The sequence below is a fragment of the Salminus brasiliensis genome, chromosome 3 (assembly GCF_030463535.1).
Source record: "Salminus brasiliensis chromosome 3, fSalBra1.hap2, whole genome shotgun sequence".
Classification (NCBI taxonomy): Eukaryota; Metazoa; Chordata; class Actinopteri; order Characiformes; family Bryconidae; genus Salminus; species Salminus brasiliensis.
The window spans coordinates 13,094,998-13,107,946 of record NC_132880.1 but is presented as its reverse complement, the minus strand read 5'-3'; the positions used below and the strand labels follow the sequence as shown (position 1 = coordinate 13,107,946).

At 33.9% G+C, this 12,949-nt stretch overlaps 28 non-coding genes across 28 annotated transcripts; all 28 read right to left on the bottom strand.

Moving 5' to 3' along the window:
- Positions 1-299: 299 nt before the first annotated feature.
- Positions 300-354, bottom strand: LOC140552535 (U7 small nuclear RNA). The gene has a single exon (XR_011979461.1). It is a non-coding gene; the product is annotated as a U7 small nuclear RNA (small nuclear RNA).
- A 354-nt stretch (positions 355-708) lies between these two features.
- Positions 709-763, bottom strand: LOC140552591 (U7 small nuclear RNA). Its single transcript, XR_011979511.1, has one exon. It is a non-coding gene; the product is annotated as a U7 small nuclear RNA (small nuclear RNA).
- A 414-nt stretch (positions 764-1,177) lies between these two features.
- Positions 1,178-1,232, bottom strand: LOC140552404 (U7 small nuclear RNA). The gene has a single exon (XR_011979341.1). It is a non-coding gene; the product is annotated as a U7 small nuclear RNA (small nuclear RNA).
- Positions 1,233-1,682: 450 nt separating this feature from the next.
- Positions 1,683-1,737, bottom strand: LOC140552449 (U7 small nuclear RNA). The gene has a single exon (XR_011979383.1). It is a non-coding gene; the product is annotated as a U7 small nuclear RNA (small nuclear RNA).
- Positions 1,738-2,091: 354 nt separating this feature from the next.
- Positions 2,092-2,146, bottom strand: LOC140552590 (U7 small nuclear RNA). Its single transcript, XR_011979510.1, has one exon. It is a non-coding gene; the product is annotated as a U7 small nuclear RNA (small nuclear RNA).
- A 414-nt stretch (positions 2,147-2,560) lies between these two features.
- On the bottom strand, positions 2,561-2,615 carry LOC140552403 (U7 small nuclear RNA). Its single transcript, XR_011979340.1, has one exon. It is a non-coding gene; the product is annotated as a U7 small nuclear RNA (small nuclear RNA).
- Positions 2,616-3,065: 450 nt separating this feature from the next.
- LOC140552515 (U7 small nuclear RNA) lies at positions 3,066-3,120 on the bottom strand. Its single transcript, XR_011979443.1, has one exon. It is a non-coding gene; the product is annotated as a U7 small nuclear RNA (small nuclear RNA).
- Positions 3,121-3,472: 352 nt separating this feature from the next.
- Positions 3,473-3,527, bottom strand: LOC140552588 (U7 small nuclear RNA). Its single transcript, XR_011979509.1, has one exon. It is a non-coding gene; the product is annotated as a U7 small nuclear RNA (small nuclear RNA).
- A 349-nt stretch (positions 3,528-3,876) lies between these two features.
- On the bottom strand, positions 3,877-3,931 carry LOC140552416 (U7 small nuclear RNA). Its single transcript, XR_011979352.1, has one exon. It is a non-coding gene; the product is annotated as a U7 small nuclear RNA (small nuclear RNA).
- Positions 3,932-4,380: 449 nt separating this feature from the next.
- On the bottom strand, positions 4,381-4,435 carry LOC140552514 (U7 small nuclear RNA). Its single transcript, XR_011979442.1, has one exon. It is a non-coding gene; the product is annotated as a U7 small nuclear RNA (small nuclear RNA).
- A 353-nt stretch (positions 4,436-4,788) lies between these two features.
- LOC140552617 (U7 small nuclear RNA) lies at positions 4,789-4,843 on the bottom strand. Its single transcript, XR_011979535.1, has one exon. It is a non-coding gene; the product is annotated as a U7 small nuclear RNA (small nuclear RNA).
- A 413-nt stretch (positions 4,844-5,256) lies between these two features.
- Positions 5,257-5,311, bottom strand: LOC140552513 (U7 small nuclear RNA). Its single transcript, XR_011979441.1, has one exon. It is a non-coding gene; the product is annotated as a U7 small nuclear RNA (small nuclear RNA).
- A 450-nt stretch (positions 5,312-5,761) lies between these two features.
- On the bottom strand, positions 5,762-5,816 carry LOC140552448 (U7 small nuclear RNA). The gene has a single exon (XR_011979382.1). It is a non-coding gene; the product is annotated as a U7 small nuclear RNA (small nuclear RNA).
- Positions 5,817-6,168: 352 nt separating this feature from the next.
- LOC140552587 (U7 small nuclear RNA) lies at positions 6,169-6,223 on the bottom strand. Its single transcript, XR_011979508.1, has one exon. It is a non-coding gene; the product is annotated as a U7 small nuclear RNA (small nuclear RNA).
- Positions 6,224-6,637: 414 nt separating this feature from the next.
- LOC140552415 (U7 small nuclear RNA) lies at positions 6,638-6,692 on the bottom strand. Its single transcript, XR_011979351.1, has one exon. It is a non-coding gene; the product is annotated as a U7 small nuclear RNA (small nuclear RNA).
- A 450-nt stretch (positions 6,693-7,142) lies between these two features.
- On the bottom strand, positions 7,143-7,197 carry LOC140552447 (U7 small nuclear RNA). Its single transcript, XR_011979381.1, has one exon. It is a non-coding gene; the product is annotated as a U7 small nuclear RNA (small nuclear RNA).
- Positions 7,198-7,647: 450 nt separating this feature from the next.
- Positions 7,648-7,702, bottom strand: LOC140552546 (U7 small nuclear RNA). The gene has a single exon (XR_011979471.1). It is a non-coding gene; the product is annotated as a U7 small nuclear RNA (small nuclear RNA).
- A 352-nt stretch (positions 7,703-8,054) lies between these two features.
- Positions 8,055-8,109, bottom strand: LOC140552586 (U7 small nuclear RNA). The gene has a single exon (XR_011979507.1). It is a non-coding gene; the product is annotated as a U7 small nuclear RNA (small nuclear RNA).
- Positions 8,110-8,523: 414 nt separating this feature from the next.
- LOC140552414 (U7 small nuclear RNA) lies at positions 8,524-8,578 on the bottom strand. Its single transcript, XR_011979350.1, has one exon. It is a non-coding gene; the product is annotated as a U7 small nuclear RNA (small nuclear RNA).
- Positions 8,579-9,028: 450 nt separating this feature from the next.
- Positions 9,029-9,083, bottom strand: LOC140552446 (U7 small nuclear RNA). The gene has a single exon (XR_011979380.1). It is a non-coding gene; the product is annotated as a U7 small nuclear RNA (small nuclear RNA).
- Positions 9,084-9,436: 353 nt separating this feature from the next.
- Positions 9,437-9,491, bottom strand: LOC140552616 (U7 small nuclear RNA). The gene has a single exon (XR_011979534.1). It is a non-coding gene; the product is annotated as a U7 small nuclear RNA (small nuclear RNA).
- A 413-nt stretch (positions 9,492-9,904) lies between these two features.
- On the bottom strand, positions 9,905-9,959 carry LOC140552402 (U7 small nuclear RNA). Its single transcript, XR_011979339.1, has one exon. It is a non-coding gene; the product is annotated as a U7 small nuclear RNA (small nuclear RNA).
- A 458-nt stretch (positions 9,960-10,417) lies between these two features.
- Positions 10,418-10,472, bottom strand: LOC140552464 (U7 small nuclear RNA). The gene has a single exon (XR_011979397.1). It is a non-coding gene; the product is annotated as a U7 small nuclear RNA (small nuclear RNA).
- A 352-nt stretch (positions 10,473-10,824) lies between these two features.
- On the bottom strand, positions 10,825-10,879 carry LOC140552585 (U7 small nuclear RNA). Its single transcript, XR_011979506.1, has one exon. It is a non-coding gene; the product is annotated as a U7 small nuclear RNA (small nuclear RNA).
- A 414-nt stretch (positions 10,880-11,293) lies between these two features.
- Positions 11,294-11,348, bottom strand: LOC140552412 (U7 small nuclear RNA). Its single transcript, XR_011979349.1, has one exon. It is a non-coding gene; the product is annotated as a U7 small nuclear RNA (small nuclear RNA).
- A 443-nt stretch (positions 11,349-11,791) lies between these two features.
- LOC140552524 (U7 small nuclear RNA) lies at positions 11,792-11,848 on the bottom strand. The gene has a single exon (XR_011979452.1). It is a non-coding gene; the product is annotated as a U7 small nuclear RNA (small nuclear RNA).
- Positions 11,849-12,200: 352 nt separating this feature from the next.
- LOC140552629 (U7 small nuclear RNA) lies at positions 12,201-12,255 on the bottom strand. The gene has a single exon (XR_011979546.1). It is a non-coding gene; the product is annotated as a U7 small nuclear RNA (small nuclear RNA).
- A 412-nt stretch (positions 12,256-12,667) lies between these two features.
- Positions 12,668-12,722, bottom strand: LOC140552419 (U7 small nuclear RNA). Its single transcript, XR_011979355.1, has one exon. It is a non-coding gene; the product is annotated as a U7 small nuclear RNA (small nuclear RNA).
- Positions 12,723-12,949: the final 227 nt, after the last annotated feature.

The window sequence follows — 12,949 nt, the reverse complement described above, 5'->3', positions numbered from 1 at the left end:
AGTAGCACATGTTCCACATCAGTAAAGACCACTAATGTATTTCAAAAATGTTGGAGTGTGACTATCACTTGCAGTATGGTTACAGAATGATACAACAATTTTAATTCTGTGAAAGACAGGTACAAATTTAGGTAGAATAAACATGCACTTCCAACTCAAAAAGCACCAAATTACTCAACAGAATTTCTTATACAAAATAGCCCTTGTACAAAATTATGATACGAACAACTACCCTACACTTATGCATGATTAGAATGGCGACAGAAATCAATCAGTTGCCTGTTTTTGGAACAACATATGGGAGCCTTCAATATTTGAAGACATGCTGGACAAATACTAAAAGAGCAAATTTTCCTGAGGATGAAGGTGTCTCAGTGTACTTAGAGTTGTTCTGCAGGACTGTTACATTGATGGTGACCTTATACACCTCACCTAAATGAAGCTGTGGGTGGGCCTCATGCAAATGATGTGCAATTTCTACACAAATTAAGTAGTAGTACAAGTTTACATCAACTGTACTACTAATTGACTTCTCTTTGACTAAACTTACAGTACATAACAGACTATACACACAATTATTTAAAAAAAAAATGCTAATAAACTAGTTGGAATTTTCATTCAAATAACCTAGAGCAGTTATCTACTACCTAAACAAAAATAGACCTATTCTAAGGAATAAATCAGTGTTCAGATTTTCAAACCATATATTTTGGCTTTCAATATTTGAAGACCTGATAGACAAATACTAAAAGAGCTCATTTTTCTCATGGTGAAGGGATCTCAGTGTAGTATAGGTTGTTCTGCACGCTGTGCGTGGGTAATATCCAAATGATATACAGTTCTATACATTTGCTACACACATTAAGTAGAAGAAGTAGTAGTACAAGTTTAAATTAAGTAAAGACACTTAATGTATTTCAGAAAAGTTGTGAAAATATGTACACTTTAGAAACCCCCTAATGTAAATTTGTGATGATGGAGTTGGACGTTTATTAGCAGTACTGTTGCAGAAGGAAACAAACAGCTAGAGCTCACAAAACAACATATCAAACTTTAGAAAAAAAAACACTGACTGATATAAATTCAAAACAGCATCATGTACAACTACACTCAAGACAAACAAAGGAGAAAGACTGTAATCAATAAAACAGCTAAATCTGTTTTTTGAACCACATTTGAGGGCCTTCAATACTTGAAAACCTGCTGGACAAATACTAAAAGAGCAAATTTTCCAGATAACAAAGGGGTCTTAGTGTACTTAGAGTTGTTCTGCAGGACTGTTACATTGATGGTGACCTTATATACCACATGATACTGTGGGCGGGTCATATGCAAATTATATACAGTTGTGTAAAATTGCTACACACATTAAGTAGAAGAAGTAGTAGCACATGTTCCACATCAGTAAAGACCACTAATGTATTTCAAAAATGTTGGAGTGTGACTATCACTTGCAGTATGGTTACAGAATGATACAACAATTTTAATTCTGTGAAAGACAGGTACAAATTTAGGTAGAATAAACATGCACTTCCAACTCAAAAAGCACCAAGTTACTCAACAGAATTTCTTATACAAAATAGCCCTTGTACAAAATTATGATACGAACAACTACCCTACACTTATGCATGATTAGAATGGCGACAGAAATCAATCAGTTGCCTGTTTTTGGAACAACATATGGGAGCCTTCAATATTTGAAGACTTGCTGGACAAATACTAAAAGAGCAAATTTTCCTGAGGATGAAGGTGTCTCAGTGTACTTAGAGTTGTTCTGCAGGACTGTTACATTGATGGTGACCTTATACACCTCAGCTAAATGAAGCTGTGGGTGGGCCTCATGCAAATGATGTGCAATTTCTACACAAATTAAGTAGTAGTACAAGTTTACATCAACTGTACTACTAATTGACTTCTCTTTGACTAAACTTACAGTACATAACAGACTATACACACAATTATTTAAAAAAAAAATGCTAATAAACTAGTTGGAATTTTCATTCAAATAACCCAGAGCAGTTATCTACTACCTAAATAAAAATAGACCTATTCTAAGGAATAAATCAGTGTTCAGATTTTCAAACCATATATTTTGGCTTTCAATATTTGAAGACCTGATAGACAAATACTAAAAGAGCTCATTTTTCTCATGGTGAAGGGATCTCAGTGTAGTATAGGTTGTTCTGCACGCTGTGCGTGGGTAATATCCAAATTATATACAGTTCTATACATTTGCTACACACATTAAGTAGAAGAAGTAGTAGTACAAGTTTAAATTAAGTAAAGACACTTAATGTATTTCAGAAAAGTTGTGAAAATATGTACACTTTAGAAACCCTCTAATGTAAATTTGTGATGATGGAGTTGGACTTTTATTAGCAGTACTGTTGCAGAAGGAAACAAACAGCTAGAGCTCACAAAACAACATATCAAACTTTAGAAAAAAAAACACTGACTGATATAAATTCAAAACAGCATCATGTACAACTACACTCAAGACAAACAAAGGAGAAAGACTGCAATCAATAAAACAGCTAAATCTGTTTTTTGAACCACATTTGAGGGCCTTCAATACTTGAAAACCTGCTGGACAAATACTAAAAGAGCAAATTTTCCAGATAACAAAGGGGTCTCAGTGTACTTAGAGTTGTTCTGCAGGACTGTTACATTGATGATGACCTTATACACCACATGATACTGTGGGCGGGTCATATGCAAATTATATACAGTTGTGTAAAATTGCTACACATATTAAGTAGAAGAAGTAGTAGCACATGTTCCACATCAGTAAAGACCACTAATGTATTTCAAAAATGTTGGAGTGTGACTATCACTTGCAGTATGGTTACAGAATGATACAACAATTTTAATTCTGTGAAAGACAGGTACAAATTTAGGTAGAATAAACATGCACTTCCAACTCAAAAAGCACCAAATTGCTCAACAGAATTTCTTATACAAAATAGCCCTTGTACAAAATTATGATATGAACAATTACCCTACACTTATGCATGATGAGAATGGCGACAGAAATCAATCAGTTGCCTGTTTTTGGAATAACATATGGGAGCCTTCAATATTTGAAGACTTGCTGGACAAATACTATAAGAGCAAATTTTCCTGAGGATGAAGGTGTCTCAGTGTACTTAGAGTTGTTCTGCAGGACTGTTACATTGATGGTGACCTTATACACCTCACCTAAATGAAGCTGTGGGTGGGCCTCATGCAAATGATGTGCAATTTCTACACAAATTAAGTAGTAGTACAAGTTTACATCAACTGTACTACTAATTGACTTCTCTTTGACTAAACTTACAGTACACAACAGACTACACACACAATTATTTAAAAAAACTGATAATAAACTAATTGGAACTTTCATTTAAATAACCTAGAGCAGTTATCTACTACCTAAACAAAAATAGACCTATTCTAAGGAATAAATCAGTGTTCAGATTTTCAAACCATATATTTTGGCTTTCAATATTTGAAGACCTGATAGACAAATACTAAAAGAGCTCATTTTTCTCATGGTGAAGGGATCAAAGTGTAGTATAGGTTGTTCTGCACGCTGTGCGTGGGTAATATCCAAATTATATACAGTTCTATACATTTGCTACACACATTAAGTAGAAGAAGTAGTAGTACAAGTTTAAATTAGGTAAAGACACTTAATGTATTTCAGAAAAGTTGTGAAAATATGTACACTTTAGAAACAAACAGCTAGAGCTCACAAAACAACGTATCAAACTTTAGAAAAAAAAATACTGACTGATATAACATCAAAACAGCATCATGTACAACTACGCTCAAGACAAACAAATGAGAAAGACTGCAATCAATAAATCAGCTAAATCTGTTTTTTGAACCACACTTGAAGGCCTTCAATACTTGAAGACCTGCTGGACAAATACTAAAAGAGCAAATTTTCCAGATAACAAACGGGTCTCAGTGTACTTAGAGTTGTTCTGCAGGACTGTTACATTGATGGTGACCTTATACACCACATGATACTGTGGGCGGGTCATATGCAAATTATATACAGTTGTGTAAAATTGCTACACACATTAAGTAGAAGAAGTAGTAGCACATGTTCCAATCAGTAAAGACCACTAATGTATTTCAATAATGTTGGAGTGTGACTATCACTTGCAGTATGGTTACAGAATGATACAACAATTTTAATTCTATTAAAGACAGGTACAAATTTAGGTAGAATAAACATGCACTTCCAACTCAAAAAGCACCAAATTACTCAACAGAATTTCTTATACAAAATAGCCCTTGTACAAAATTATGATACGAACAATTACCCTACACTTATGCATGATTAGAATGGCGACAGAAATCAATCAGTTGCCTGTTTTTGGAATAACATATGGGAGCCTTCAATATTTGAAAACTTGCTGGACAAATACTAAAAGAGCAAATTTTCCTGAGGATGAAGGTGTCTCAGTGTACTTAGAGTTGTTCTGCAGGACTGTTACATTGATGGTGACCTTATACACCTCACCTAAATGAAGCTGTGGGTGGGCCTCATGCAAATGATGTGCAATTTCTACACAAATTAAGTAGTAGTACAAGTTTACATCAACTGTACTACTAATTGACTTCTCTTTGACTAAACTTACAGTACATAACAGACTATACACACAATTATTTAACAAAAAATGCTAATAAACTAATTGGAATTTTCATTCAAATAACCTAGAGCAGTTATCTACTACCTAAATAAAAATAGACCTATTCTAAGGAATAAATTAGTGTTCAGATTTTCAAACCATATATGTTGGCTTTCAATATTTGAAGACCTGATAGACAAATACTAAAAGAGCTCATTTTTCTCATGCTGAAGGGATCTCAGTGTAGTATAGGTTGTTCTGCAGCTGTGCGTGGGTAATATCCAAATGATATACAGTTCTATACATTTGCTACACACATTAAGTAGAAGAAGTAGTAGAACAAGTTTAAATTAGGTAAAGACACTTAATGTATTTCAGAAAAGTTGTGAAAATATGTACACTTTAGAAACCCTCTAATGTAAATTTGTGATAATGGAGTTGGACCTTTATTAGCAGTACTGTTGCAGAAGGAAACAAACAGCTAGAGCTCACAAAACAACATATCAAACTTTAGAAAAAAAAACACTGACTGATATAAAATCAAAACAGCATCATGTACAACTACACTCAAGACAAACAAAGGAGAAAGACTGCAATCAATAAATCAGCTAAATCTGTTTTTTGAACCACATTTGAGGGCCTTCAATACTTGAAAACCTGCTGGACAAATACTAAAAGAACAAATTTTCCAGATAACAAAGGGGTCTCAGTGTACTTAGAGTTGTTCTGCAGGACTGTTACATTGATGGTGACCTTATACACCACATGATACTGTGGGCGGGTCATATGCAAATTATATACAGTTGTGTAAAATTGCTACACACATTAAGTAGAAGAAGTAGTAGCACATGTTCCACATCAGTAAAGACCACTAATGTATTTCAAAAATGTTGGAGTGTGACTATCACTTGCAGTATGGTTACAGAATGATACAACAATTTTAATTCTGTGAAAGACAGGTACAAATTTAGGTAGAATAAACATGCACTTCCAACTCAAAAAGCACCAAATTACTCAACAGAATTTCTTATACAAAATAGCCCTTGTACAAAATTATGATATGAACAATTACCCTACACTTATGCATGATTAGAATGGTGACAGAAATCAATCAGTTGCCTGTTTTTGGAATAACATATGGGAGCCTTCAATATTTGAAGACTTGCTGGACAAATACTAAAAGAGCAAATTTTCCTGAGGATGAAGGTGTCTCAGTGTACTTAGAGTTGTTCTGCAGGACTGTTACATTGATGGTGACCTTATACACCTCACCTAAATGAAGCTGTGGGTGGGCCTCATGCAAATGATGTGCAATTTCTACACAAATTAAGTAGTAGTACAAGTTTACATCAACTGTACTACTAATTGACTTCTCTTTGACTAAACTTACAGTACACAACAGACTACACACACAATTATTTAAAAAAACTGATAATAAACTAATTGGAACTTTCATTTAAATAACCTAGAGCAGTTATCTACTACCTAAACAAAAATAGACCTATTCTAAGGAATAAATCAGTGTTCAGATTTTCAAACCATATATTTTGGCTTTCAATATTTGAAGACCTGATAGACAAATACTAAAAGAGCTCATTTTTCTCATGGTGAAGGGATCTCAGTGTAGTATAGGTTGTTCTGCACGCTGTGCGTGGGTAATATCCAAATTATATACAGTTCTATACATTTGCTACACACATTAAGTAGAAGAAGTAGTAGTACAAGTTTAAATTAGGTAAAGACACTTAATGTATTTCAGAAAAGTTGTGAAAATATGTACACTTTAGAAACCCTCTAATGTAAATTTGTGATGATGGAGTTGGACTTTTATTAGCAGTACTGTTGCAGAAGGAAACAAACAGCTAGAGCACACAAAACAACATATCAAACTTTAGAAAAAAAAAAACTGACTGATATAAAATCAAAACAGCATCATGTACAACTACGCTCAAGACAAACAAATGAGAAAGACTGCAATCAATAAATCAGCTAAATCTGTTTTTTGAACCACATTTGAAGGCCTTCAATACTTGAAGACCTGCTGGACAAATACTAAAAGAGCAAATTTTCCAGATAACAAAGGGGTCTCAGTGTACTTAGAGTTGTTCTGCAGGACTGTTACATTGATGGTGACCTTATACACCACATGATACTGTGGGCGGGTCATATGCAAATTATATACAGTTGTGTAAAATTGCTACACACATTAGGTAGAAGAAGTAGTAGCACATGTTCCACATCAGTAAAGACCACTAATGTATTTCAAAAATGTTGGAGTGTGACTATCACTTGCAGTATGGTTACAGAATGATACAACAATTTTAATTCTGTGAAAGACAGGTACAAATTTAGGTAGAATAAACATGCACTTCCAACTCAAAAAGCACCAAATTACTCAACAGAATTTCTTATACAAAATAGCCCTTGTACAAAATTATGATATGAACAACTACCCTACACTTATGCATGATTAGAATGGCGACAGAAATCAATCAGTTGCCTGTTTTTGGAATAACATATGGGAGCCTTCAATATTTGAAGACTTGCTGGACAAATACTAAAAGAGCAAATTTTCCTGAGAATGAAGGTGTCTCAGTGTATTTAGAGTTGTTCTGCAGGACTGTTACATTGATGGTGACCTTATACACCACATGATACTGTGGGCGGGTCATATGCAAATTATATACAGTTGTGTAAAATTGCTACACATATTAAGTAGAAGAAGTAGTAGCACATGTTCCACATCAGTAAAGACCACTAATGTATTTCAAAAATGTTGGAGTGTGACTATCACTTGCAGTATGGTTACAGAATGATACAACAATTTTAATTCTGTGAAAGACAGGTACAAATTTAGGTAGAATAAACATGCACTTCCAACTCAAAAAGCACCAAATTACTCAACAGAATTTCTTATACAAAATAGCCCTTGTACAAAATTATGATATGAACAATTACCCTACACTTATGCATGATTAGAATGGTGACAGAAATCAATCAGTTGCCTGTTTTTGGAATAACATATGGGAGCCTTCAATATTTGAAGACTTGCTGGACACATACTAAAAGAGCAAATTTTCCTGAGGATGAAGGTGTCTCAGTGTACTTAGAGTTGTTCTGCAGGACTGTTACATTGATGGTGACCTTATACACCTCACCTAAATGAAGCTGTGGGTGGGCCTCATGCAAATGATGTGCAATTTCTACACAAATTAAGTAGTAGTACAAGTTTACATCAACTGTACTACTAATTGACTTCTCTTTGACTAAACTTACAGTACACAACAGACTACACACACAATTATTTAAAAAAACTGATAATAAACTAATTGGAACTTTCATTTAAATAACCTAGAGCAGTTATCTACTACCTAAACAAAAATAGACCTATTCTAAGGAATAAATCAGTGTTCAGATTTTCAAACCATATATTTTGGCTTTCAATATTTGAAGACCTGATAGACAAATACTAAAAGAGCTCATTTTTCTCATGGTGAAGGGATCTCAGTGTAGTATAGGTTGTTCTGCACGCTGTGCGTGGGTAATATCCAAATTATATACAGTTCTATACATTTGCTACACACATTAAGTAGAAGAAGTAGTAGTACAAGTTTAAATTAGGTAAAGACACTTAATGTATTTCAGAAAAGTTGTGAAAATATGTACACTTTAGAAACCCTCTAATGTAAATTTGTGATGATGGAGTTGGACTTTTATTAGCAGTACTGTTGCAGGAGGAAACAAACAGCTAGAGCTCACAAAACAACATATCAAACTTTAGAAAAAAAAACACTGACTGATATAAAATCAAAACAGCATCATGTACAACTACGCTCAAGACAAACAAATGAGAAAGACTGCAATCAATAAATCACCTAAATCTGTTTTTTGAACCACATTTGAAGGCCTTCAATACTTGAAGACCTGCTGGACAAATACTAAAAGAGCAAATTTTCCAGATAACAAAGGGGTCTCAGTGTACTTAGAGTTGTTCTGCAGGACTGTTACATTGATGGTGACCTTATACACCACATGATACTGTGGGCGGGTCATATGCAAATTATATACAGTTGTGTAAAATTGCTCCACACATTAGGTAGAAGAAGTAGTAGCACATGTTCCACATCAGTAAAGACCACTAATGTATTTCAAAAATGTTGGAGTGTGACTATCACTTGCAGTATGGTTACAGAATGATACAACAATTTTAATTCTGTGAAAGACAGGTACAAATTTAGGTAGAATAAACATGCACTTCCAACTCAAAAAGCACCAAATTACTCAACAGAATTTCTTATACAAAATAGCCCTTGTACAAAATTATGATATGAACAACTACTCTACACTTATGCATGATTAGAATGGCGACAGAAATCAATCAGTTGCCTGTTTTTGGAATAACATATGGGAGCCTTCAATATTTGAAGACTTGCTGGACAAATACTAAAAGAGCAAATTTTCCTGAGGATGAAGGTGTCTCAGTGTACTTAGAGTTGTTCTGCAGGACTGTTACATTGATGGTGACCTTATACACCTCACCTAAATGAAGCTGTGGGTGGGCCTCATGCAAATGATGTGCAATTTCTACACAAATTAAGTAGTAGTACAAGTTTACATCAACTGTACTACTAATTGACTTCTCTTTGACTAAACTTACAGTACATAACAGACTATACACACAATTATTTAACAAAAAATGCTAATAAACTAATTGGAATTTTCATTCAAATAACCTAGAGCAGTTATCTACTACCTAAATAAAAATAGACCTATTCTAAGGAATAAATTTGTGTTCAGATTTTCAAACCATATATGTTGGCTTTCAATATTTGAAGACCTGATAGACAAATACTAAAAGAGCTCATTTTTCTCATGCTGAAGGGATCTCAGTGTAGTATAGGTTGTTCTGCAGCTGTGCGTGGGTAATATCCAAATTATATACAGTTCTATACATTTGCTACACACATTAAGTAGAAGAAGTAGTAGTACAAGTTTAAATTAAGTAAAGAAACTTAATGTATTTCAGAAAAGTTGTGAAAATATGTACACTTTAGAAAACCTCTAATGTAAATTTGTGATAATGGAGTTGGACCTTTATTAGCAGTACTGTTGCAGAAGGAAACAAACAGCTAGAGCTCACAAAACAACATATCAAACTTTAGAAAAAAAAACACTGACTGATATAAAATCAAAACAGCATCATGTACAACTACACTCAAGACAAACAAAGGAGAAAGACTGCAATCAATAAATCAGCTAAATCTGTTTTTTGAACCACATTTGAGGGCCTTCAATACTTGAAAACCTGCTGGACAAATACTAAAAGAGCAAATTTTCCAGATAACAAAGGGATCTCAGTGTACTTAGAGTTGTTCTGCAGGACTGTTACATTGATGGTGACCTTATACACCTCACCTAAATGAAGCTGTGGGTGGGCCTTATGCAAATGATGTGCAATTTCTACACAAATTAAGTAGTAGTACAAGTTTACATCAACTGTACTACTTATTGACTTCTCTCTGACTAAACTTACAGTACATTACAGACTACACACAGACTATTACTTGCAGTATGGTTACAGAATGATACAAAAATTTTAATTCTGTGAAAGACAGGTACAAATTTAGGTAGAATAAACATGCACTTTCAACTCAAAAAGCACCAAATTACTCAACAGAATATCTTATACAAAATTGCACTTGCCAAAAATTATGATATGAACAATTACCCTACACTTATGCATGATTAGAATGGCGACAGAAATCAATCAGTTGCCTGGTTTTGGAACAACATATGGGAGCCTTCAACATTTGAAGACTTGCTGGACAAATACTAAAAGAGCAAATTTTCCTGAGGATGAAGGTGTCTCAGTGTACTTAGAGTTGTTCTGCAGGACTGTTACATTGATGGTGACCTTATACACCTCACCTAAATGAAGCTGTGGGTGGGCCTCATGCAAATGATGTGCAATTTCTACACAAATTAAGTAGTAGTACAAGTTTACATCAACGGTACTACTAATTGACTTCTCTTTGACTAAACTTACAGTACCTAACAGACTACACACACAATTATTTAAAAAAACTGCTAATAAACTAATTGGAATTTTAATTCAAATAACCTAGAGCAGTTATCTACTACCTAAACAAAAATAGACCTATTCTAAGGAATAAATCAGTGTTCAGATTTTCAAACCATATATTTTGGCTTTCAATATTTGAAGACCTGATAGACAAATACTAAAAGAGCTCATTTTTCTGATGGTAAAGGGATCTCAGTGTAGTATAGGTTGTTCTGCACGCTGTGCGTGGGTAATATCCAAATTATATACAGTTCTATACATTTGCTACACACATTAAGTAGAAGAAGTAGTAGTACAAGTTTAAATTAGGTAAGGACACTTAATGTATTTCAGAAAAGTTGTGAAAATATGTACACTTTAGAAACCCTCTAATATAAATTTGTGATGATGGAGTTGGACTTTTATTAGCAGTACTGTTGCAGGAGGAAAAAAACAGCTAGAGCTCACAAAACAACATATCAAACTTAAAAAAAAAAAACACTGACTGATATAAAATCAAAACAGCATAATGTAAAACTGCACTCAAGACAAACAAAGGAAAGAGACTGCAATCAATAAATCAGCTAAATCTGTTTTTTGAACCACATTTGAAGGCCTTCAATACTTGAAGACCTGCTGGACAAATACTAAAAGAGCAAATTTTCCAGATAACAAAGGGGTCTCAGTGTACTTAGAGTTGTTCTGCAGGACTGTTACATTGATGGTGACCTTATACACCACATGATACTGTGGGCGGGTGATTTACACATGATTGTGTAAAATTGCTACACACATTAAGTAGAAGAAGTAGTAGCACATGTTCCACATCAGTAAAGACCACTAATGTATTTCAAAAATGTTGGAGTGTGACTATTACTTGCAGTATGGTTACAGAATGATACAACAATTTTAATTCTGTGAAAGACAGGTACAAATTTAGGTAGAATAAACATGCACTTTCAACTCAAAAAGCAACAAATTACTCAACAGAATTTCTTATACAAAATTGCACTTGCCAAAAATTATGATATGAACAATTACCCTACACTTATGCATGATTAGAATGGCGACAGAAATCAATCAGTTGCCTGTTTTTGGAATAACATATGGGAGCCTTCAATATTTGAAGACTTGCTGGACAAATACTAAAAAAGAGCAAATTTTCCTGAGAATGAAGGTGTCTCAGTGTACTTAGAGTTGTTCTGCAGGACTGTTACATTGATGGTGACCTTATACACCTCACCTAAATGAAGCTGTGGGTGGGCCTCATGCAAATGATGTGCAATTTCTACACAAATTAAGTAGTAGTACAAATTTACATCAACTGTACTACTAATTGACTTCTCTTTGACTAAACTTACAGTACATAACAGACTATACACACAATTATTTTAAAAAAATGCTAATAAAGTAATTGGAATTTTCATTCAAATAACCTAGAGCAGTTATCTACTACCTAAATAAAAATAGACCTATTCTAAGGAATAAATCAGTGTTCAGATTTTCAAACCATATATTTTGGCTTTCAATATTTGAAGACCTGATAGACAAATACTAAAAGAGATCATTTTTCTCATGGTGAAGGGATCTCAGTGTAGTATAGGTTGTTTTGCAGCTGTGCGTGGGTAATATCCAAATTATATACAGTTCTATACATTTGTTACACACATTAAGTAGAAGAAGTAGTAGTACAAGTTTAACTTAAGTAAGGACACTTAATGTATTTCAGAAAAGTTGTGAAAATATGTACACTTTAGAAACCCTCTAATGTAAATTTGTGATTATGGAGTTGGACTTTTATTAGCAGTACTGTTGCAGAAGGAAACAAACAGCTAGAGCTCACAAAACAACATATCAAACTTTAGAAAAAAAAACACTGACTGATATAAAATCAAAACAGCATCATGTACAACTACACTCAAGACAAACAAAGGAGAAAGACTGCAATCAATAAATCAGCTAGATCTGTTTTTAAACCACATTTGAGGGCCTTCAATACTTGAAGACCTGCTGGACAAATACCAAAAGAGCAAATTTTCCAGATAACAAAGGGGTCTCAGTGAACTTAGAGTTGTTCTGCAGTACTGTTACATTGATGGTGACCTTATACACCACATGATACTGTGGGCGGGTCATATGCAAATTATATACAGTTGTGTAAAATTGCTACACACATTAAGTAGAAGAAGTAGTAGCACATGTTCCACATCAGTAAAGACCACTAATGTATTTCAAAAATGTTGGAGTGTGACTATTACTTGCAGTA